Source organism: Felis catus, chromosome B2, assembly GCF_018350175.1.
Source record: "Felis catus isolate Fca126 chromosome B2, F.catus_Fca126_mat1.0, whole genome shotgun sequence".
Taxonomy (NCBI): domain Eukaryota; kingdom Metazoa; phylum Chordata; class Mammalia; order Carnivora; family Felidae; genus Felis; species Felis catus.
In genome coordinates this window covers 93651553-93677385 of record NC_058372.1, presented here as the reverse complement: position 1 = coordinate 93677385, position 25833 = coordinate 93651553, and the positions used below count along the sequence as shown (strand labels likewise).

Sequence of the window (25833 nt, the reverse complement as noted above, 5' to 3'; positions counted from 1 at the left end):
GATATTTATTTCCCTGTCTGTATTTTGAAGATTTAGTGTACTTTCTACAGAACTGCTAAATATGCATGTCCTTTAGTTCAATTCAATTCAGAGAAAACATGCTTTCCTTTTCTGTATGTTTGTGTACGTGCTATAGCTCATTCTGACCATATTGTATTTTGAAAATATTCATCATCCTTTCCACTTATCAGCAAGAAATACAAAGCTGTGCTGCCTTTAGCATTGGGTTAAAGCTCAGTCTAGAAAATGCTTTAAATGTTACAACCTTAGAGAAGTTATACTGATGAAATGAGAGAGGAAACTTGGCTTTCTGAATTACTTTGCCTTGGTTACACTTGATGTCTGTATATATTTTTCTTTCTTTCTTCATTATTTGTTGGGTGTTGGTCATAATGTAATAGAAAGCATCTGGTTGGCATGTGAGATGCGCTGCCAAAGTCTGTCACTACAGGATATATGATTCACTATTGTCTTCTCTTTGAAGCAAGTATTCTTCATTTCTTTACTGGAAGAAAAGGGCAATGCTATACTTTATTAAAGTTAGACAGATGGACAGTGGATTTTGGGGATTTAAATGAAGAAAACAACCATACAGGGATAAGCAAAAATACATGTGTCACTTACGAGAAACCAGATTAAATTAGATGCTGTTACACAATAGGCATGGCAGGGATGAGAGGGAGAAGAATGAGGTGATTCATAATAAAAAAATAAAATAATATTACTAGTGATAATACTGTTAATTTATTGAGCATATGTATGCCAGACATTGTGCTAAGCACTAAACATATGTTTTCTTGTATATAATTCTCAGGTAAATGCTTTGATCCAGGTACTATTGTTGTTCCCATTTTTGAGTCTCAGAAAGTGACTTGCTCAAAGATAAAGTAACTTTAATGATAACAAAAATCCGTAGAATATGAGAAGAGGAATAGATCTGGTAGACCATTTAGTTAAATGATGATGATAATAATAATAAAAACAATAACAATTATAATTGCTAGTATTTATTATATGCATGCTATATGCCTTTCACTTACTCGATAAATATTATCTCATTTATGGTCACAACGAGTTTATGAAATGAGTACTATTATTCTCATTTTAGAGACAAGAAAAATAAGGTACTGGAAGGTTGTATAGCTATAGAGAATGTCCTCCAAATTGTCACCATTTCGTTCTCAAATCCTGAACCAGTTGAGAAGGAAGCCAAGATATCAGCTAGTGGAAAATCAAAATACTACATGTATCGTTGACATATTAGAATGTGGCTTCTTTGTGCGGGCAATTGAACTTGGTAAGAACAAATCTCGGGCATAGTCCTGCTGGCCCAGGCAGGCCTATCTAATTGGTGGTAGTGTTCTTTAAGAGTTAGGGTGTGATAGAGCAGAGACAAAGATGTGCTCTTTGCTGGTGAACTCATTCCTGAGAGCAAATAAAGGCAGGGATTTGGCCTTGAATCCTCATTTTTCCCAACTAAATTCACCAACCAGATATGCCATCCATTCCGAGGGTTAAGTAAGGCAATGGGAAGAGGCCTGGAGAACAAAGCTAATGAAATGCCTCCAGGTGGAAGGAAACAGTAAGAGTGCAGACAAATGTTCTCTCCAACAAGCTGCTAAGTGGTGAAGCAGCTCTATTCATTGGTATACACTGGCAGTCTTTCTAGTATGTCAATAAGATAATGAATATAAAGCACTTAGTACAATGTCTGGCACTTGGAAGCACACAATAAATGGTAGCTATTAATATTATTATCAATACAGAGCCGATGCCCAGTTTTGGAATGAGGTTTTCTGCCTCCTGAGCTCATACACTTACTTAACCCTGTACTGCTTCCCAAGGCATGCTCATGAGAAGGGATTATGTTTTCATTGTGTTGGCTGATGATCTTTCCACAAAATAGCTTTGTCTTTACTCAACTACATAGGACAGGACAAACGAGAGGCAGAGATCTATAGTGTGCATCGATATCCTTCAACGGCTGCGTGTGGAGCCTTTGGCCGTCACTCAGTAGGAAGGAGTCTATCTTGCAGTAGCCCAACAGTGGTTTTGGAAACTCGGACTTTGTTCTTTCCAAATCAGGCTTAACTAGGTTTTGAGTAAAACAAAAGTAATGGCTTTTTAGCAAGCTACTGCTTTCTCTATGAACACCTTGTCAACTTCAAAGACTCACTTCTGTGGGAACTAAACAGCTTGAGCAGAATGCTGCCAATTTACAGAAAGTTTGAAGATTCTTAGGGATTCTTTGATGATAGCAACTGCTTTTTCATTAATCTGGAAGGCTATTTTATGAATAACCCAGTTTGGGGAAAAAAATAAAATAAAACTAAAGTTATTTCAACAAAAGTTCTTTTATTTTCTTGTGAATTTCTAGGTGAAGGAGTCATATAGTAAACAATTTTAGGCATGTGTGTGCCATATAAATATGAGACAGAGTGGGAGAGCATAGCAGAGAGAGGGGCTGGCATGGACTTCTGTACTACTCTGTCACTTACTGGGAGCTTACTGTGTGCTAGGTACTGTTCTCTTTGTCTGTATTATCTCATTTAAGACTTTGCCTATCTTATTCACTTCCATGTCTCTAGTGTCTGGCTCATAGTAGGCATTCAGTAAATATTTGATTGTTGAATCCATGAAATACTAATAATGAACAATGGGTTTGTTAAGCATCCGACTTCAGCTCAGGTCATGATCTCACGGTTTGTGGGTTTGAGCCCCGTGTAGGACTCTGTGCTGACAGTTTGGAGCCTGCTTCAACTCTGTGTCTCACTCTCTCTCTGCCCCTTCCCTGCGCAGGCGCTCTCTCTCTCTCTCTCTCTCTCTCTCTCTCTCTCTCTCTCAAAAATAATATAAACATTAAAAAATTAAAGAGTGAAATAAAGAATTAATATGAAGGAATGCAATGCGATGTACATGTTTCTAATACTCATAGTTTTCAATTCCTGCTCTTAGCTCCTAGTTAACTCAACAACAAATGGTTATTGAGCACCTACTATGTGACAGAAGGTATACAAAACTCTGAGAATATAGCTAAACAATTCACAATCCCTTGATTTAGTGAAGTCAATATTGCCTAGCATACGCCAGTATTAACTGGTGAATCTTGAGGCTTATTAAATCTTAAAATTTATTTGCATCTATGTGTATTAAACAGATGTGGAGGGGTGGCACCTGTACGTATGAAGTGCTAATAAATTCTGATTTTTAATGGTTACGAATTGATGATGTGGTGATGACAATGTTCGAAACATCACTTTGTTCTTCTAAGAGTCAATAAAAGTCACATCCTTCTGTCTAATTTTGCAGTTAATCAACTAAGTCAAGCAACCAGAATTTGGCTTTACTTTTGTAGAATACAATCTTAAAGGTAGAAGATGATGATAATCCATAATTTGGTGCTGCTATAACCAATAGCCACATTATGGAAAGAGGCCAAATGTCCATCAGCTAGCTGATGAAAGGATAAAGAAGATGTGGTATATATTTACAATGGGATACTACTCGGCAATGAAAAAAAAAGAAATTTTGTAATTTGCAACAACGTGGATAGTATGGAGTGTATTAAGCTAAGTGAAATAAATCAGCCAGATAAAGACAGATATCATATGTTCTCACTCATATGTGGAATTTGAGAAACTTAACAGAAGACCATGAGGGAAGGGATGAGAAAAAAAATTATAAACTGGGAGTCAAACCATAAGAGAGTCTTAAATACAGAGCACAAACTGAGGGTTGATGGGGTGGGCGGTGAGGGGAGGGAAAAATGAGTGATGGGCATTGAGGAGGGCACTTGTTGGGATGAGCACTGGGTGTTGTATGAAAGTGATGATTCATGGCAATCTACCCTCGAAGCCAAGAGCACACTGTATACTCTGTATGTTAACTAACTTGACAATAAGTTGTATTTAAAAAAAAAGGGAGATGGTGATGGTAATCAAAATTCTTCTTTATTATTCTCTAAGAGTCTGCCTTAAAGGTAGGCCAGACATTTTGCTGGCCACTTGCCATGTTATCCCTAATCCTTAAGATATCCTGCACTTTTTCAGATGAGGAAAAACAGTCTCAGAAAAGAGCCCTGACTTGGTCATGCTGCATAGTTAGTGGTGCACAGAGAAATCAAGCCATGTCTGACTTCAAAAGCTTTGCCTTTCATCAGGCAATGCTGCCTTCTTTATGATCTATAATCACATCATCAAAGAATGTCTTACATAATTGAAATTCCTTTTTACTTCATTCATTTACAAGAAGTCCCAAGATTATTTATTGAAGCCCTAACCTTATTTACTTGAAATGTGGCAGGTAGGCCAGAGAATCAGCAAAAATTGGATTGTATCAAGGAAGTATCTAATTTTCACTATTTCTAAATAGCTAAAAGTATGGAAATTAAATTAATATTTTAAAATGTATGGTGCACAGCAAAACACATGTGTATTTCAAGCAAAGAATAAGTAAATGCCTCTCTCTTTTTTTTTTTTGATTCAGCTTATTCAACTCACATATTTTTAAATAATTTATCTCTAACTTCTAAAAATATGGCCTTTATTCTTTGATCTTAATCCTGTTTTTCATTCATAGGAAAGTGGTATTTTTATGGGCCAGTGAAGCTTATATACCATTGAGTGACATTTAGATACTATAGTTATTTCCATGTGAGGAGAATTAATCTCTTCAAGGAGGGCACTCAGTCCTTCTCTCCACTGCTGGTTCCATCACTGACTATCTCCCATTACATTTGCTGCCTGAAAGAGCACAGCCTTCAATAGTGTTTTAGATCTTAAATATAGAACAGTTTTTATTAAGGTTCAATTCAACGCTTTGTTTGTCAGCCACCTTTATGTCCTATTTTGTGACAGATAATTAACAAATATATTTTCTATGTCTTGATTGTCCATTTGTATTGGAAATTAATCTTACTTGCTTCCTAGAATTATTAAAGGATTGGAATGTGATAGTGAGTGAGAAAATGATTTAAAATTTTTGCAGCTGTAAACAAAAGTACACTGGACTGTATTTATAAAATTGGACCTGTGGCTTCTCTATTGAATTAATATGTTTTTGAAGGATCAAATCAGGTTACTTCTCTTTAAATATTGATTTTTTTATGCGTTAGTTTTATTTTCAGTTCTGTCTCAGGGAATCTCTATTTTCTTTTTCTTTTCTTTATTTTATTTTCTTTTCTTTATTTTTTAGTAGAGCTCTCTGATTTCTTTATCCAGGAAGCTGGTTAAAAGGGCAATTTTTCTTCCTTTTCCTGCCATTCTCTTTTCTTCCTTCTTCCCCTTGCAGCGTTATTCCTTGGTTCCTCTGCAACAATATGATTATTACTGATGGCTAGCCAGACCTGAATATAAACAGCATTGAGGATGTTTTCAGCTTTTTTTGGTCTTTTTTAGTTAGGCTTTTGGCAAAGGTCCATGACAGACAGTAAATTGCTCTACAAGAAATGTTAGTTTAGTCACTGGTGGTGACTGGAAGTGGATTTGATCCTGTGGACTTGTTTCAATTTTCCATAGTGGGACTACTGTTCCAATGGACTTAACTTGACATTGAGCTTGGGGGTCCTCTGCCATCGGGACCTCCTGGGAATGCTTTGTTTGCCTATTTATTTTTTGGTATCAGCTTTCTAACTGTGATCACCAAACTCTTTTTGGAAAATGTAATATAAGTGGTAAGATTAAAAAAGTGGTAAGATTAAAAAAAGGAGAAGAGAAAGAGAGAAAAGAGAAAGATGCATTTTTAGTGGTGAAAATCCCAAAGGAAGCTCAAGTGCAGCACGAACCATATTTCCTTGTTAGTATTCAGCTTTTTCGATAGATGACAATTGTATGATGTTTGAAGCAGAGTGAAAAAAGATGATGGAAATAGTACTAATCATTAAAGCAGGAGACAAAAACACTGGAATAGGCTAGTGTCCTCTGTGTCGGGAGCAGGGGAGGCTAAATATCTGTTCCTGACAGATACGTCAGGTTGCACAAATTATAGGCTTTTACTAAGAGAATTTTGGAGCAAGATTAAGGTTCTAATATGAATTCCTTCTAGTGACAATTATCAGTTTGAAGAAACTGTATTATTCCTTGCAGAAAGAGGACACCTATCTCAGGTCACTGAATGCTCAGTCTTTTAGTTGTGCTTGAACCATCCTGTGCAGCAAAATGCATGCCTGATTTAAACGGCTACAATGGAGGCAGGTATTTTTAGAGAATGAAAGTGGAGGTATGCACGAGCTCTTAAGACTTTAATTCTGTATATCTATATCTATATCTATATCTATATCTATATCTATATCTATATCTATATCTATATCTATCTGTGTGTGTATATATATATGTATATATATATATATATATATATATATATATATATATATACACATACATATATATAGTGGGGAAGAAAGAAATAGGAAGAAATAGCCTGAAGAAAGAAATACGAACAACACATCCTATTTACATCTGTGTCCTTTAAAACATAATTGCTTTGTCTTCAGTTATTCTTGAAGAAGGAGAATTTTCACAATGAGAGGTCCCCTCCCCCTGAAAAGAGATGTCAGTCCCTTTTCTCAGTTTTAGCGATTAAGTATGTGGAATTCTTTGATGTTTAAAATTTTAATTTCTTTGTTGCGATTTTTTTAAGGCTTTGAAGTTTACTTTGAAGCATTTTATATCTTATTTTCTAGTAGTTTAGTAGGGTGTCTTTGCCTTAAAAGGAGACTAATGAAATGAAAGGTGTTATTTGAGTGGAAAAAGAGAGAGGAATGGAAAATGGGGAAAAGCCGTAGCTGGTTATCATTGAAGGTACCAAAAAGGGCTAGAATGAAAAAGAAAAAAAAAAAGAAATAGATACCAGGCATACTTACAAGTGATGTTGGATGAATGTAGCCAAGTGTGTGTGTTGGGGGGAGGCAGGTATTATGAGGATATTGTTGGTTTAAACATACTTGGTTTCAAGAAGCCCAGGATTCTGTTCTTCCTACACTGAGACGTTGTTCTTCAGGGTTTTTTGTTTGTTTTTGTTTTATTTTGTTTTTGTTTTTGTTTAGTAGGGTTTTTTTCTTTTTCTTTTCTTTGTTTCTTTGTTTCCTTCCTTCCTTCCTTCCTTCCTTCCTTCCTTCCTTCCTTCCTTCCTTCCTTCCTTCCTTCTTTCTTTCCTTCTTTCTTTTTGTTTGTTTCTCATGGGCCTTTCACTTTTTTTAGTGTTTTTCTGCACATATACAGTAAAGAAAATATATTTAAAAATTAAAAAAAATTTTTTTTTTCAACGTTTATTTATTTTTGGGACAGAGAGAGACAGAGCATGAACGGGGGAGGGGCAGAGAGAGAGGGAGACACAGAATCGGAAACAGGCTCCAGGCTCTGAGCCATCAGCCCAGAGCCCGACGCGGGGCTCGAACTCACAGACCGCGAGATCGTGACCTGGCTGAAGTCGGATGCTTAACCGACTGCGCCACCCAGGCGCCCCTAAAAATTTTTAAATATTGAATTTAAGTTGGAGCAGAGAGCATTTGCTGTAGGTCTTTGTGGATGAAGCCTAAGCCATATTTCCTACAGTATCTTGGAAATGATGTTCTGACACAGAAATCACTAGGAGTCAACTTGCATTTATCTCACTGGGGATAAAGGACCTTAATGGGGAAAAATTGATTTCTCAGTGGAGAGTCAGGGTCTCAAAGTGTGCTCTAATGATAATGCTCAGGGCTTGGTGGTGAGGCATAATGAGATGTCAGTCAACAATGTGCCTTCCCTTACTACTTCTTCAACTATGAAGCAACTGTGTTTCGGTATAGATATAACAGCACCGCACGAGGAGGAGAGGGCATCATTACACCTGTGGGTAAAGCCCAGCATGGTTCTGTGTATTCAGAGGACCCAGAGAACATAGCAAAGCTGCAGCATAGTAATGGTCCATCCTCCCAGAAGTGATGTGGTCTTCCTATTGGCAAGATCATGCCATAGTAGAGGCCAGTTTCCAGACCAGCAGAACAAGCATTGGAGGTACTGTCATTTGTGAGAGATGCTGCTTGTACCTTTGGAAGTTGTACAAAGTCTCGCCTTTGCAGAGAAGTCAGAACCCTCATTTTCAACAGCGGTTTCATGATGCAACAGCAGTTGAGACCAGTTGGGGTAAAGCATTGCCTTAGAGACTCCACCCAGTTGTTGGCTTAGTACTTTGTGGGGCTTGGATGCCATGGAGTGCCTCTGTGTCAGAAATGTCAGGCACCAGATGAGGCTATATAGACCTTAAATATATTCATAAGACAGTGGAAACAGGGGAGGAGGAAAAATCAGAGGCCCCAGATGGTCATGACATCATATGGGAGCTTTCCTGGAGACTGCCAGGAATAATTGAGGGTGAGGGTGGGGTGGAGTGGTAGTTAGGGTGCAATTATCAGGCAGTAATGAGTGAGCTCTCCAGCCAAACAACATTGTATTTTTTAATGTAACTTGATTTCATCCCTGCCTACCTCATTTTTTTCCCCCTCTTACCCCTGATCAGATTGGAGAGACCCAGTGAAATGTATCATGTGCAACATTGGTCACCTGGCACTACTCATATTTTGGGTGGGAATGGACCCAAAATTCCTTGCAGTTGACCTACATTATCAGGAAGAGTTGGAAAATCTTCCTTCAATGCAGGAAAACAACTGCTTTGAAGTTTCCAAGTTTTTACATAGGATTCATTTTCTTCCTTTGATACATAAGTTTTAACAAATATTTTGCTGAATAACCAGTTAGATAGATTTTTGGAAATATTTGAAAACATACTATTTTGCAGTTTTGGTCAAATTTAAACATGATAGAGTAGAAAAAATCTCATTCACCGTATAGCCTAATACTCAATATTAAATTCCCAGAGACCATCATCTTCAGGCAATATTTATTAATTTGATTCATATAAGGTGTAAAGCCAGCTTCTTATCAGTTCTTTCAGATGTTATAGTTTTGCTAAACCTAAAAATATTACTGAAATATCCGCCTTTAATTCAAAGAAGTTCTATGACATAAAATTATTAGAGAGAACATTATAATTTTGCCATAGAGTCAAGGTAAGAATTAACTAATTATCTTCTCTGTTTTCTGGAAACTGTTTCTCATGACAGGGAAGAACAAATATTAGATAGTTGGACTGTGCTTTTTTGGCTCAAGAACAAGTGCTAATGTCTCACAGGAGGCTGAGCAATGTTCACAAGCCATCCACGGTATGATTTATTTTTATGACTTACTGACATATGTTATGGGCAGTGGAATGGGATGTCTTCTTTTTTCCCTGTGGCTTGTTAAGTATTTAAATGAGCAGACAAAACCATGCATATCCTTCCTCCAGGAGCCCTGTGGGTCATGCTTTTTCATCTTTCTCCTTATTGAAATAGACAAGAATGGAAATGTTTGCAAATGGGGCTTTCTTCCTAATTTAGCAAGGTTCAAGAAAGTGCTAACTTTCTTCCAAGTATTATCTCCAAATGCTCTTTATGCAAATTCATTTTCTCGCGTTAGAGTTTACAGGACCATGGGCCATGGAAGAAGTTTAGAGATCTCTACTTCCTCTACCTACTGTTATTCACCTCTCAGATCTGTCCAACTTGTAAATTGCTGACTTTCCTATTCTGGAACTTAAGTAATTCTTAAGTTTTTCTGAAGAAAAAAATAAAACCACTCAGAAAAAAGATGTCCCCAACTGAGTCAGTGTCAATTAAAGGGACTACCTGATGCAAATACCACATCAGCATCAATTTTGTCACTTGAGAATTTTAAGATCAGAAGCAATTACATTCAATAGCACCTTGTTTTTATGTGTCTACCCTTCATAGCCTTGGCTAGTAAGGCCGCCTGCACCATAATTTACACTGACATCTAATTTCAGTGGATCTGCAAGCAATCTAACAGAAGATGGAGATACTAAGAGGAGAGGAGTCCAACTTTATCACTGCAGACATAAAGATTCATTATTTTTGCCAATTTCAAAAGTGAACCTTATAAATATCTATGCTTTTCCCCTCTGTTTTGCATATCTCATTACTTGAATTAATTTATATTTTGGGGAAATGATTTCTGCATAAAATTGGATGATTAAACACTTTATCTGGTTACAAAAAACCCCACCTAAGTATGGTAACTACTCCAATTATAGATTTTTTTCTGTCTTGGGAAATTTGCCACAGAAAGAGCCAACACTAAGACCTTATTTTAAAAAATATAGTTACAACACGAAAGTTCTACTTTGTGATATACACTGTTTGGAATATTTACCCAGATCATTGCAATTTTCCTCTTCTGAGGATGGCACTTATACAAGGAAAGGGGCTTTGAGAGGCCATCCTGGGCCCTAGCTCCCTGTGACCCCCTCCTTCCTGACTGTGACTGATTGGCAATTGACTCAAATAAGTCTACTGAGAGTCCTTCATGGACAGTTTTAAAAATTGAAAGTAGGGAGGAATTTCAGTCCTTTGATGGTGAGACCACTAGATGAGTGGCTTGGAAATTGAAGATTTTATGTTACTGAACATTTGGAAGGAATAGGTACGGAGTAGATTAGGGCTTCTCAAGTTTGATGCTATTGATACTTGTGGTCAACAGATTTTTATTGTGGATACTGTTGTGTATTATAGGATGTTTGACAGCTTCCTGGGCATCTGCCTGTTAGATTACAGTAGTGTACCCCAATTGTGACAATGAAAATGGTCTCTGGCGGCCATGTGGGCTGTCCCCTGGGGAACAGTATTACCCCACCCCTCCATTGACATCCATCAGAGTAGAGAGAAACAAAGTCAAAACTGGAAATGGCAGAGAGTATCTTACATTGTCTTAGAGATATTTGAATTCTTTTTGTTTTTAAGCCTCAGATGCAACCCTCCCTTTCCACAGGTACACAAAGCAGATTTCTCTCTCATTTTTTTAATCTGTTCTTATTCCCTTGGGGTGCCTGGGTGGCTTAGTGAGTTGCGCATCCAACTCTTGATTTTGGCTCAGATCATGTTCCCAGAGTCCTGGGATTGAGCCCCACTTTTGGCTCTGCACTGAGGATAGAGTGGAGACTGCTTGAGATTCATTCTCTCTCTCTCTCTCCTTCTCTCTCAGCCTCCCTCTGCCCCTCTTTCCTGTTCATGCTCTCTCTCTCTCTAGAGTAAACAAAACAAAACAAAAAAAACAAAACAAAAAAGTTGAGTTGAGGTTTTGTCATTGGCAAATGAAATAGTCCTAACTGAAATGGTAATAGACTGTGGTAGATTAAGCTTATTTATTTTTAAGGTTATTTTAATTTGTTTTAATTTTTATTTTTTAGTTTACTTATTTTGAGAGAGAGAATGAACAAGCAGGGGAAGGGCAGGGGGGGGAGAGACAGAGAGAGAGAGAGAGAGAGAGAGAGAGGGAGAGAGAGAGAGAGAGAGAGAGAGAGAGAGAGTCCCAAGCAAGCTCCATGCTGTCAGCATAGAGCCCGATGTGTGGCTCAAACTCACCAACTGTGAGATCATGACCTGAGCCAAAATCAAAAGTCAGAGGCTTAACCAACTGAGCCACCCGGGCACCCCTAAGCTTATTTTAAATGGCTGTTTTCACCAGGAAAATATATACATACTAGGAATACATTCTTATCTACCAACCCTCCCTCCAGTTTTTAGAAGCAAAAGTTTTAAATTAAGATAATTTTAGAAGGTAAGTGTGAGTGGATAGTGAGAAATGGGGGATGATTTTTTAATGGGTGCAGAGTTTTAGTTTTGTAAATGAAAAATGTTCTGTGGGTGCATGGTGGTGATGGTAGCAAAACAATGTGAATGTGCTTAGTGTCACAGACCGTATATTAAAAGATGGCTAAAATGATAAATGTTTTGTATATTTTACCACAAGTAGAAAAGAAAAGGTCAGTGTGGGAGAGGAGGAAAGAATTGGGTTGGACCAGGTTTGGGTGATACATTCCTGATGAGCTTGTTTTGGTCAACAGATCATCTCGGAGCAGGGACGCCACTCACAGTTTACAAGACTGACAGCATTTTGCCCCTGCCTGTGATGTTGTTATTCCTTCAGCAGTTGCTTTTGAAGAAGATGTATTGAGGCACAGATGAAAACCTGAATTATTCCCTTTCAGTTTCTTTGTGTTTTAAAGCTATTTCAGGGCATCTTTGGAGATCTTTAGACCTGGTACTACCACGTAGCAGAGTATTGCAAAGCTGTCTTGGCCATGTGTGGATTTAACTGACTCAGAATTATGCATCTTAGGATTCACACTGTGAAGTTTTTTTCCTTTCCTTTCCAAAAATGTTTTGTCTTCTCAATTTCACAGGTTGATTATTTATAACTAGAGGCATTTAGGGCTGCACCCTTAATACACTGAAAACAGGCAAGTGACCATCTGGGATCTCTAATATGGAACATAGATTGATTCTACCCATGAAGGGGAAAAGAGTGTCTATAGGCACAGATAGGTAAAAACAACCATATCAGAGGGGCACTAGGACCAAGAAGAAGAGAGAGTGTTATAGGAATCATATAGGAAACATGTGAGGGACATGTTTATTTCATTCAGAATTCTTCCTGAGGTATCTTGCTCTGTTAATGTAACTTGAAATAGAATTTATAATCCCAGAAAATGAATTTTTTACAGCTAAAACATAACACACACACTGGTTCCTTGCTTTGAGTGGCTGATTAGAAACTGTTTGCATTTAACAGAAGTTAAAAAAAAAGGCTCTAAATGAAGCTTTTGGGGGCGGGTGGAGGGAAGGCAGATTTATAAAGCTATACAAAGTCTCTTAACTCCTTAATCATTTAGACAGATAGTCAATTTTCTCAACAGAGGCCATCTTTTGCCCTTAAATTTGCAGATGGAATTGGTGATCAGGCTGTAATGCCACAATCAAATTTCTCTAAGAGAAAGTGAATAAACCCAAAATTTTTATGAAAGGAGCAAATGAAGACAAGAAAAACAAGTAAAAAAAATACCCATCAGATTCCCTAATCAAGTTGATCTTCCCCAGTACACAAGTATACTAGAAATCAAGGAAAGTCTTTAGGACAACTGAAATATTTTCCATATATCCACCTTTAAAGTATAATTATTAAATATTCTGTATTTCTTATGCCATATATACAAGGCATGAACACAGTTAAAACGATTGAAGTCTCATAAGTATCTCTTAGACCAAGAATTCTTCAGTGCAAGCATTTCTAGGAAATATTGGGGTGCACAAATTGCTGTTATGTCACTGAACAGATGGGACACAATATCACATCTAAGGCAGTGTGGCCAAATTATCAGTGTTACATATTTGTTTTTATACCCATTGCCATCTCTCATATTTATAATCTTAAGCAACATGGTATTGTGGTGAGATAGTTAACTGGTGGGTTTTGTCAGGATCTACTTGTTGGTCTTTAATTAGAAAAGTCCTTCACCTGTGTTTTCAAGGGAGTGGATGTATATTTTATGAGGGAAAAAAAATAGACTCTGTTTAAATACAGCCCAACATGGAGGCTTAAAGAGATCAGAAGAGTTTTAACTTCTGTTGGACCATGGACATTTTTGAGAATCTAGGATAATCGTAAAATTTATCACACTTTGAGATCGTAAAAAGATGGTACCTTTTTATGGGGTCCGATGAATAACCAATTATTCCGACTTAAGAGGCATAAATAAGAATCGTCCTGGGCACCGGAAAGTATATCCATTGTAAGAATTTGTTGAAAATTATGGACCCATTTCTCTGAAAACAAAAGTGCTCATGCATTCACACTATGTGTTTTTTACATATCATTTTGCAGAGTTTACATCTTCACATTAAGAACTCTTGGATGCTGAATAATATGTAGAATTGTCAAATCACTATATTGTACACATGAAATTAACATGTATGTTAGCTATACTGGAATTAAAAAAAAGAAAGGAGTCTTGGACTAGGTGCATTCATCCAACATTTATTTGTTGTTTGTCTACTTTGTCTCAAGCACTGTTTTTATGTTGGAGGTACAGGGCTGCACTAAATTAAAATTCCTGCCTTCCTGGGATTTACATTTTATTGGGATAGACTGATAATGTGGTAGGCAGAATTCTAAAGGCGGTTCCCCAAGATTCCCATCACGTGGTTATTTAATCAAACCTGAAACTAGATCCTGCTGTGGAGGGACTTTGCCCATGTAATTAACATTAAGGGTTTTAAATAGGGAAAACAGCCTCGATTATCCAGGTGGGCCCAAACTAATCACAGGAAGCTTGAAAGGCAGAGAACTTTCTCTGGCTGGAGTCCGTAATGGGGCAGAAGAGGAAGGCGGGAGTGATGAGGCTGAAGTGATAGGTAAGGAGATTGGATGCCCAAGAAAAGCTAGACTGTCCACTCAGCTTTGAATATAAGGGGTGGAGGGACATGAGCCAAGGAGTGCAGGCAGCCTTTGGAAGCTGAGGAAGACTTTGGGCTGACATCAAAAATACATCAGTTAAATAACATCATGGAACTGAATTCTGCCAACAGCTTGAATAAATTTGGAAGCAGATTCTTTGAGTCTCCTAAGAGCCCAGCCTGCCAACACCTTGATTTCAGCCCCGGGAGACCTGGAGCAAAGAAGCCCCCTGGACTTGTGATCTACACAACTGTAAGATAAGTTTATCTTCTCTTAAGCTGTTATGTTTGTGGTAATTTGTCATGATAGCAATAGAAAACTATTACAGACAATAAACAAGAAAAATATTTGCTGGTAGGTTATGAATGCTAAGGAGTAAAAATAAAACAAAGGGAGATATTAAATGGGAGAAGGGATAGCATTTATTCTAGAATTTCCAGAGAAGGCCTTGCTAAGAAGGTGATTTTTGAGAACAGACCTAAAGGTCATGAGAGAGTTAGCTGTGAGCATATTGGGGGGAAAAGCGTACCATACAGAAAGCACAGTAAGAGCAAAGGCGCTGAGGCAGGAGCAGGTTGATTGTGTAAGCAGGGAGGCCAGTGTGGTTGGGGCAGAGTGAACTCAGGAAAGAGTGCAGGAGATGGGGTACAGAGAATGGGGTCAATTTTGTGAGGGCCGCATAGATGCTCATGAAGATTTTGATATTTATTCTGAGTTTTAGGAGTAACAAGAGTGTTTTGAGCAAGGCAGGGAGTGCCATGATCTGACGTGTGTCTTAGCTGGGTCATTCCGGCTTCTGTTTTGAGAGTAGACTATAGGGAGGCCTGAGTAGAAAAAGGAATATTGGCTTGAAGGCTACTGCAAAAATTTAAGCAAGGGATGATGCTGGCTTGGACTTAGTTCTGGGTAGTAAGAGTTGGAGAGAAATGGTCATGTGTGATTTATTTTAGAAGTAGAGCAGTCAGGATTTAGAGCTGGTTGTCCATTTGTGGAGGATGTGTGTAAGGGGAGATGTGTGTTTCATAATGTTTGTGATAAAACAAAGATTATAGAAGGTGGCGATCAAAGGGGAAATTGTCCAGTATTTTGGAGGTTTCAAAATTATTTTATAATACACTTATTGCGTATTAATTTGGCATATTTAACATTGTGTATACGTGTCCATGGGAGAGAATCCCGAACGTCCACACTATGATTTGGTTCCCTCGGCACCTGGCCTGAGGCGCTGGCGTGAAGGGCTTTTCCGGGACTGTAAGCGTTCCTTCAGGAGAGGCGGAACCTCCGCAGACCAGTACTGCTCCTGCAGACATTCTCAAAAGAGGACAGAGATAGGCCATTCAAATGCCTTAAAAACTGCGCACGAAGTGAGTCAGCAAGCATAGAAATGACCCAAACCATGAAACACAGACCAAGTTTTCAGAAGTTTGGCAACTTCAGTGCTGGAACGTGAGAATTTGGTGGAAATGTCAGATAGCGTGGAACTTTTTAACCTAGAAAGGTAAAATCACAGGCATGATTTAATAACTTGACCTGAGCATGGAGAACATCACAGCTTAATAAGTGGCGGCAGTTCCTCTGTGTACCCGCAGGAGATAACCCTGGGGATCTGGGTCAGCTAGGAGGCAGAGCTTCCTGGCAGCAAGGATTATTAAATAATGGAAGGAGTGCCTGAGGAGTCTCTGGAGGCATTTTCCTTCAAACACCTGAGGGACAGAAATTCTGGCGAGATGGTGCTGGATCTCTCCACAAGATGGCAATCGTGGGTTGACTCCAGTTTTTGTTTTCTTTTGATAAAAATATCTACAAAGTTTACACTTTGGCAGGAAAAAATAAAAAACTGTGACTTATGTTTCAGTGTCATATTGTGTATTATATTATCTATGGATGAGTTATATTTCCCCAAACCTCCATTTCTACTTAGGGATTTTTAAAAACATATTATCCTGTAAGGCCAAGGGAGGCATGTTGTAATATTAGGGTGGCAAGTATCCCTCCCTGCCTTCACATGCCAACACTGGAACATTGATCTTCCTCACAGAAAGCTTGAACAAATGAGTTTCACATGCCTTAGAAGCCTTAACTGAGGTCCTGTTTGAAACTTGATAACCTAGAATAAAGTCAGTTAGAAACCTGGATGTTTATTCAAACAGTAAGAAATTAGGATTTAGGTCAAGGGATGTGGAAATAGTATGTTTTATTAAATGCTCTCAAAGAGTCGGTGTTTGTTTAAAAATTAAGCATTTTAGTTCTTCACATTTGAGATGGAATGGCTCTGATTTAGAATTTGCAGGAGAAAGCCTTTTTTTTTTAAACTTATTTAATACTTCCCCCTCATATAGGGTTACACAGTTTCATGTATTTAGGGAGTAGTTCTTGCAACCTGATTCATCTATAATACCTTTATTCTCTGTTTTGTACCTCTATTTTGCCTGATGGTGAAAAACAGAACAAAATGCCAGTTATTGGTATATTCTATCAGTTCAGAATTTTCTCTCTTCTTCCTGGAATTAGTTCTGGGGTGTCAAAACAACATGAGAGAGGATATCTGGTTCCTGGAACTTGTGCCTATTGTTTCTCTAACATGAACATTGATGCATTTGGGCCTAGGGTGTGGCCAGCCCTCCATGTTGGCCTCCAGGGAAAAGTCATGGTTCCTGCCATTTCTCTAATCACACAGCATCCCCTCATTGAAACCATAAGGCTTATTGGGTCAGCCAGCTTGATCGTAAGCTTCTTTTTCTCAGCTAACTTCCTTTTTCATTGAAAATCTGGATTCTCTTCCATGTTCTTAAAGGGTACTCGTTGGGTCAGGCGTGTTCTGCTTGAACACAGCTCACCGTAGTGGCTGTTCTGGCACTGCTATTTTGCAGTCAGTACAGTTGCTGGGGGTGGGGGAGGGTGGGTACTATGTGTGTTGCAGCTGACGGGGATTTGGGTCCTGCCTTTATAACCTCCCCTGAGGACTGGTGATTTCTGACCTCCATAACACAGATCTCTGTGATGTTTTCTTTTTCTCCATCTCTTTACCTGTGCCCTTCACTGCATGACCTAGAATCTCCACTGCCATATCTGTACATCTGTTTCAGCTACTGGCTTGTCAATTTACAAATCTGGAAAATTGTATGGGGAGGAGGTGTTTAAATTGGTTTGCCTTCCTTAATGGATCTGGAAAATGGTGAATCGCTGCTAATGCAGGACACTTGGGGTGGTGGAGAACGGACTATGTTATTGTTTGTGGCTAAGAGACACTGACCAGTCCAGCATCCTTCAGTTCCTAGTTGTATGACCTTGGATGACTAAAAAATAAACTTGATGTCAATTTCTGATGCATAAATGTATGACATAAGATCTTTTTCCTGTTTAATTTAAAATAATTATGTGTAGGTAAAAACCTAAATTAAGAGAAAAAACTCTAAAAACTGGGTTTCCATTATTCCTTAAGGTAGTTTATATACAAACTCCACAGCTTGAAAGAGGCATGTAAAATTTGGTCATTAAAAAAAAATTAATGTTTATTTATTTTTTGGTGGCAGGGGAGGGGCAGAGAGAGATGGAGACAGAATCTGAAACAGGTCCAGGCTCTGATCTGTCAGCACAGAGCCCGATGGGGGGGTCGAACTCAACAGCTGGGATATCATGACCTAAGATGAAGTCAGATGCTTAACTGAATGAGCCACCCAGGCACCCACAAATTTGCTCACTTAAAAAAAATTTTTTTAATGTTTATTTTTGAGAGAGACACAGAGTGCAAGTGGGGGGGAGGATCAGGGAGGGAGACACAGAATCTGAAGTAGGCTCCAGGCTCTGAGCTGTCAGCACAGAGCCCAATGAGAGGCTGGAACTCACGAACAGTGAGATCAGACCTTAGCTGAAGTTGGAAACTTAACCGACTGAGCTGCCCATGTGCCCCCAAATATGCTCATTTTTTTTATTAAAAAATTGTTAATGTTTATTCATTTTTGAGAGACAGAGAAACACAGAGCATGAGCAGGAAAGGGGCAGAGAGAGAAGGAGACACAGAATCTGAAGCAGGCTCCAGGCTCTGAGCTGTCAGCACAGAGCCTGACTCAGGGCTTGAACTCACGAACTGCAAGATCATGACCTGAGCCGAAGTTGGACACCCAACCAACTGAGCCACCCAGGTGCCCCACAAATTTGCTAAATTTTAATGGCCTCACTACAAGAATTGTGTGTAAAAATCAAGTCTTTTCTATATTCTCCAACTGAAGTTGTCATAAAATTATGTTAAGCAATATTCTTTTCAGTACATCTGGGCATATGATTAAATTCTTCTTTAATTAGATTTTTAAAAAGAGAATAAAGAAGGAAACAGGGATCAATTCAGGCAGAATGAGGGGACAAATGATATCAGAAACCATAAATAAAATTGTTACAGATGGCACTATAGATGTTGAGAGGGTTCTCGATATAAATATTTAAGTGTACATGAATTTCACATGGCTAATAATACATTAGTATAGTCAAAATTATATATTGCAAACAGCACTTATGTGCATAACAACCCAGTGCTCCTATAACACAGTATTCGGTACAAAAACTTTCTTTCGGTGTAAAATGTCAACTTAGGTTTCATGAAGTGTGCCAAAGAGGAGTTCCACGTGTGCTTTGTAATATGTGAGTTTGCTCGCAGCTACTTTCCCACAGTGCTGCTGCATCGCATGTGTCCTCGCCTCTGTGTGAGGGAAATGACACCGCAGCAGTTAGGGGGAGAGTCACCTGCCCAGCTCGACACAAGCACCAGCTCCACAGGGTTTCACTGGAACATTTATAGAGTTTTAGATGGTGGCCACCGCCAGCGCTCCGAAGATAATTATAATAAGTGAATTTTGTCTGGAAGCCAAGGAAAGAATCTATCTTGGCATTGAGATAAAAGACGATGACTTTATTGTTTTACCAGCCAGTGCACTTGCAGTTGGAATCTGTGGACGCAGTAGGGGATGGAAATCGTGCTCTCCCTCCCATGCCTTTCTGAACCCAGAACAAAGCAATTACATTTTTAGAGGAAACCATTTAGAGGACAACCAATTTCACTGCAAGCATCCTGGAATCCAGCAGCTTAACATGGCTCTGGTTGGAATGACATCTCTAAAATTGTATCTCTGCTGCTGTGTGACTCCTAGTGTTTACTATAATTTTGTGGCAGAAACCATATGACTTAGTGCCTACTGTGTGCATCCCCTGTGGTGGGTTGTCGCCTTCCTGGTGTGCGGCTGCACCGTGGGAGGAAGCCAGCCTTGAAGTGGGCTCCTCCAACAGACAGGAGGAGTGTGGGGAAAGAAATTTCCTCACAACAGCGGAGGGGACAAGGGGCTAAATTCATTATATGACCCTGATTGTCCAGTGTGACCCTTCTGAAACAAGACTTTTCATTCTTTGAGCAAAAGGGTAATTTTACCAGATGTAAATTTTTTTTTTCTCTGCAAAGCTGGTCAAGAAATGACATAGAAGTAGTTCTGAAGTAAATTCTGATGGCTTAATTGAAGCTAATGCAATATTGAATTGTCATGCATTATCAGTCTCAGTAGTACTGTTGCTTTGTTCCAACTCGCAGTGCAAATAACTTGTTGAGAGTGGAGGCATAAATGTGATGTGAAAGTTCCTGTAACAGCAGCTTTCTATTGATTTGGAAGCAAGTATTGTGGCTTGTTATTGTTGTTGTTTGGCTGTGTATAAAACCTACATTTTCGGGGCAATGGGAATCATTTAGATATTACTAAGGCATCAGGTATTTCAGTGTCTGAAAAGTTGGCTGTTGCTTCAATTTATGTAAGTTAGATCTTTTTCACATTGATTTGTTTTAGAATCGTGGGTTATTGCTTGGGTACTCAGTCTTAAAGTAATATTAGCTTCTGAATTTAATAAAACTTACAATAAAATATAGGCAACAATGTATTTTGAAGTTTGATCTTTTTGGTGCTCTTTTTGACAAATCTAAATGTCAGACCAGTTGAAATCTCTTCATGGGTGACCATTGATGACTGCTCTTGCCCTAGTGCCTATTTCAGTCAATGCAGAGTGCTTGTTTGCTGCTAATATGAGAAGCCACTCAACTGAGAGACCATACACTGGCCTCAGGTTTGGGCAGGGAAGAGCACCCTGGTTCTCATGCTTGTGAACATGCTTGTGGGTTTTTGTTTGTCAGGTATATTCACTAGCCTCCTTCATGACTTACAGGTGGATTTAGTAAGTATCTCTGAGAATTATAATATTTCCATCAGCTAGTTCAGGAAATCTATGGTAACATGTTGTAAAAGGTATGACTTAAAGTCTTTAAAAATCTTGTCTTGACATTTTATGTGGCACAATGGGAAGTGAAGTAAATGGAATCCTAACATCGTGCTTTCCTGGGTGTTGGGAAGGAATCAAACAGTACACATACTTTTCCTACATATTTTCCTCTTACTGGATAAGACACTTAGAGATACAGCTTGCTTGCTTTCCTTTTCTTTGCTTTTCTTTGCTTTTCCTTGCTTTCCTTTCCTTTCCTTTAACACTGAGTATGTATGTTTGTTCTGACAGCAGATCTTGATGGTAAGAAAGACTCAGGTAGTCAGGGGGAAGGGAAGACCAAGGAACAGAGAAGAAATGACTGAGGTGCAAAGAGCATATTGGTTGACTTCTGAGGCTGTATGTAATAAATAGTCTCCAACTTCCAAAGAGGCTGTGTACCAAAGCAGTGGAAGTGAGTTGTTTGAAACTCAATTTCCAATGGAATGGTATTATATGTTATCAGGGATGACCCCTCTGAAGAGTTGACATTTACATTTGGCCCAGAAGGAAGAGAAGGAAGAAGTCATTCAAAGATTAAGAGGGAAAGCACATCTCAGGCAGAGACAAGAGCCTGTACTAAAAGGTTGGAAGTATGAAAACTCTCAATATGCCCACAGAGCTGAAAGGAGCTCACTGTGGTTGGAGGAGGGGGGGGGTGGTGATATGGAGGAACAGCAGGTGAATTGGAGGAGGAGGCAGATTCTGGGTTATACAGGAAGTTTGGATTTTATTCTGTGTTTAGCAGGTGGTTTTGAGCAGAGGAGCTATTTGGTTTAAATGTGTTTTGATAACTCCTAGAACCTGGGGGGTAAAGTTAAGACTATTTTATGTACAACATTTCATATTGCCGAGGCTATTTTATTTGTGATCTGGATATGGGAATCTGGGTGTTGCCTATTTAAAGATGGAATTTAATGCCATGGGAATGGATGCGATCACTTAGGATCAGAGGATAAGAAGAAGAGAAGATGAATGACATCAGGAGAATATGGTCACAGAAGCACAGTTCCAGGAAAGAAATATCTAACTGAATCCAATTGTGATAGGTCAAATGACAGGGGCTGCCACTTACCAACATGGAAGCTAAAAGCAACCTTGCACAGAGCAGTCTCAGTGATCTGGGGAGATGTCAGTCAGGTTGGGGTGGGTTGAAAATATATTCAGAAGTAAGAGTAATTCTTTAAAGAATTATTCTTTGGAAGGGAAACAGGGAAAGGATGTTAGCTGTGAGACATTTGAAGTCAAAAAGTTTCTCTTTATTCTTTGTGTAGTAGGGAAGGTATTAGAGCAATGCCATTGGGAATGATTGGAGAGGTAGATGTTTATGAAGCAGGAGAGAGGGGATACAAAGAAACAAAAGTTGAGAAGATGAATGGATCACACAGGTGCCTCTGGTTCAGTAAAACCCATTTCTGCTGGAGCAGGCAGAAAAGGACTTTCTTAATAGGCATTAAAGCCCTCCCAGAATCAGACTTGGAGACCATCCCTCCAAAGAACGACCTTCCAACCATCCTGAGGAGCTTCTGTAGAGAGATCCCACCCTGTCCCCTCTTGCTGCTTGCTGTTGGGCCTATACCCTCACACGGAATCACCGTCTCTAATGCCCCTGAAAGCCAGATGCTTCTGATGTCATCTTCAACCAAATGAAACATACAGGGTTTCTGCTTCCTGTCTGCTGTCTTCCAAATTGAAGTGAACCTGGTGGTTAACTTGGAGGTGACAGAAGGCCCATGCCTAACAAACCTGGGGGTGACCCCACATGCACATGCCTTGTTTGACCTTTGCTGCTACTACACAGTCTACTTTCAGATGATCTGGCAACACAAACACAGCATGGGTCTTTGCCAAAGCAACAGGCATTTCTACAAGTCTAACAGCATGAGAGAAGACCAGACTCAAATGGCAAAAGTCAGAGGTACCCTTCAGAGGTGAGTGCGTTAGCAGGATTGATGTGTTTTCTAGACTGTGTATGGAGAACTTTTTGGAATGACTTCTATTTTTTGTCACTGGTAGACCAGAGTGGGGAAAATGCTCATGTTACTTTGTCTGGTTTAGTGTGCAGATTATTCATATATTAAGAGTGAATGAGATCCAATTAAAGAACCCAAATTAATTAGCTTTTATATGTGGATATTGTCTTTGGAATATCTGTTTAACACTGTCAAAATGATTTAATTCTTTCTTAAAACAGATTTATTTTTTTTTTCTTTTTTGGTGTTGAGCTCTGAAGCCTTTGGTGTTCAGTAGTGTGTAATGATCCCCCCATATAATAGGAGAAAATTGAGTTTCATGTATATATGCTTACTTTCTTGAAAGTCTTTTTATGTGTTGTTAAAAACCAGTTAAATGAAAAACTTAAATGTTTAAAAACACCCAGTTCTGTAAATGTTTAATATAACTATAATTTTGAATACCATGAACATGTTTTATAGTCAGTAATTGTGGTATTGAATCAGCATAAGTTCTATAGGTTTGCTTTCATCAAAATGTCTTTGAATGTTTAAAACTAATCTGCTGAGGCATGATTTCATAACTGTAAGATTCGGTGACCTGCAGTGTGAAATATTCAGATTACAGCCCCTGTCAGTGGTTTGGAGGGTGTTTGATTTCAAGGAAATGTCATGGCTCCCATGTTTTGCCATGGCTGGAGTAGAAGGGGTTGTTGGAAAACTCTGTGGAAAACTCTATGGAATCTTCTTCTTCCAAAAAGCACAGAAAGTACCTGGGAGATCATGGTGTCTTTAGCAGAAAACACATGCTTGAACAGTGAGTACTCTCAACAGTGAGGGTGCAGTAGGATTAAGCCAGAGATATAAGGTGCTCATACTTAGCCAACAAAGCAGGCAGCCAAAATATTTCAAAACACATTTATGTGTTTGCAAAGCTCAATTTATTTCTGTATTTCAAGAATATATTAATTTATAGATACAAAAATTAATGACTTTGTATAAGAAGGGCCCTGAATGAACAAGGCAGTATTTCAGTATAGAAGAGCAGGGGATAAGAATATTGTGGGACTTTGGATTTTAAATAAGAGAAATCTAGACTAGATAATCAGAGAGTTTATAGCTCAAAATGAAAAAAAAATATTTTGCCAGTGTCTAAAAGGGAGGAACTGGAAGTTCACCTTAGATGCCACAGAACAGTATTCTCTAGTGTATTTATTTAACAATAGTTACTAAGCACATCTTTGCAAGGTGAACAAAACAGATCATGTCTTGTTCTCATGGAGCTTACATTCTAGCAGGAGAGGACAATTATTAAGTATTGTGATAAAATTTTGAGAGAGTAGGCTAGCCAGTATAGAATGAATATGTACCAGAGACTGCTACATATTTTGCTTGACTCCTGAATGGTGTGTTTAATTAAGGATGGCTGGTGGCCATGCTGCCCAGGAGAGAATAGGGATTAAAAGAAAGAATGCTTCTTTTTCCAGTGTTGACCTGTGTGCTAAGGGGATATTCATACTCTTTCCAGCAGAGTTAATGTTTTAGTCTCCCTCTTTGTTGCCACTCCCTGCTCAACCATGATGCATTTGAAGAAGGAGAAATGGGAGGAAAAGACAGGTGAGAACAAAACCAGACTTGGGAATTAAAAGTCTAGAGTAACCAAAGATTAATTTGATTTTTTTCTCATTATTTTTTCTTTTATTATAAAATATGATTTAAATTTTAATCCAGATGTGTAGATTTTCTTGGATCTCTCATCTTTGGATGACCTTACCTTATTCATAATTTCTATTCAAAATGTCCTTACAAGTACTGTGAGCAAATTTCTTGAATTTACTCATAGCGTCTTTAACAAAAGTTACGGTAGCTTACCCCTTTAAGTTCACTCATTCATCAGACATGCCAAGTGGCAGGTGCTGTGCTAGACCCTCAGTGTACAAAGGTGAGTAATACAAAGATGACTTTTGGCAATTCCTTTAAGCAGAGTTCACTGAGAAAAACAAGTTAGAGCATAATGGGACAATGGACTTGATAGTACAATGTTATTATAGAAGCAAGGAGTAGGAAATGCTTAACTTTTTTTGTGACTGGTATTGACCCAGAATTACAAACATGTTTTGGTCTTCATAGGAAAGTAAATGAGAGAGGAGAGAACACTGGGTAGAGAGAATTTCAGCTCGGTCTGCATGCTGGTTAGTGCTCAATCCATCCCTCAATTTCCTCTTGTAGGCTCTGTATTACAGTGGGAGGGCTGGGTGTGCTGTTCCTTGTCTCCTGGGTATTCTGGTTCCGGCTGGCTTTGGCTAATGGGAGACACTTGGGGAATGAGATGGGGGAAGCTGAGGCAGAAATGAATATCTTTCCTTTTCTCCAACTCTGCTTCAGGCAGTGTCTCTGGCAGTAGCTGCATCTCTTTTCTGGCTTCAGTTCCTACAAGTCTACCCCTTCTTCCCTAGTCTCAGTTTCAGGGTGAACTGCTTTATGGCTCCAGCCCTTGCTGGATGGCTTTCGCTTCTGCATTCTGGTGATGCCACCTCTCTTTCTGTGCCTACAGCTGTAGGGGTAATAGTCTTAATGTAGTTGTTATTCTTTGGGTTGCCTCTTCATCCCGTTTGGCTTCTTAACTTTTATTACTGGGTAACTAATTGCCTATATTAAATTTCCTCTGTGGAAATGCCTAGAGTAGTGACTAATAGAGTAACAAATGCTATGTTCAAAGCACTCTGCTTTTCTGATGAGTACAGACAATATTCTAGGTCTGAAAGAATGAACCTTCTAAAGAGGCTCTGCCTTTGGTAGAACATTTTGAGCAGGTTTATTTCTGCATCTTTAGAACAGCCTTCCTGATTTTTTCCTAGTGCATCTTCATCAATTCCTGCGGCTCTGTCCTCAAAATGTATTTAGACCATGTTGCTTTTGCTTACCTTTCCTAAAATATTACTTCATGATTGCATTCCCTGCTGACACTGGCCCCATATTTATTTTAGCTGGCTGGAACTTTGATGATCTGCCCCCTCCCTTCCTGGTCTCTGACCATAGTTGTCTTTCACCTTTGGTGTTCTCAGTGATTGTATTAATATTTGGCTGAAAGCTTTCCTGCCTCTCTATTGGTCACAAGTTTTGGCACAGTAAAAACAAAATACTACTTTATGACCTCATGAGTCACTCCATGAAAACCTGCCTATATTGCAATCCATTTTGCAGCCATTCTAATGAACTATTATAAAGTTAGAGTGGAAGGAACCCAGAGCAAGCTTGAGTTGTTT

The 25833-nt window shown here is 38.8% G+C and overlaps 1 long non-coding RNA gene across 1 annotated transcript in view; it reads left to right on the top strand.

Annotated features, from left to right (window-relative positions):
- The window catches only part of LOC111560505, a 1125299-nt gene that overhangs the window by 182557 nt on the left and 916909 nt on the right, over window positions 1–25833 (top strand). The window contains exon 3 of the long non-coding RNA XR_006598120.1: window positions 14459–14579. This is a non-coding gene — a long non-coding RNA (uncharacterized LOC111560505). The remainder of the gene's footprint in view (window positions 1–14458; window positions 14580–25833) is intronic.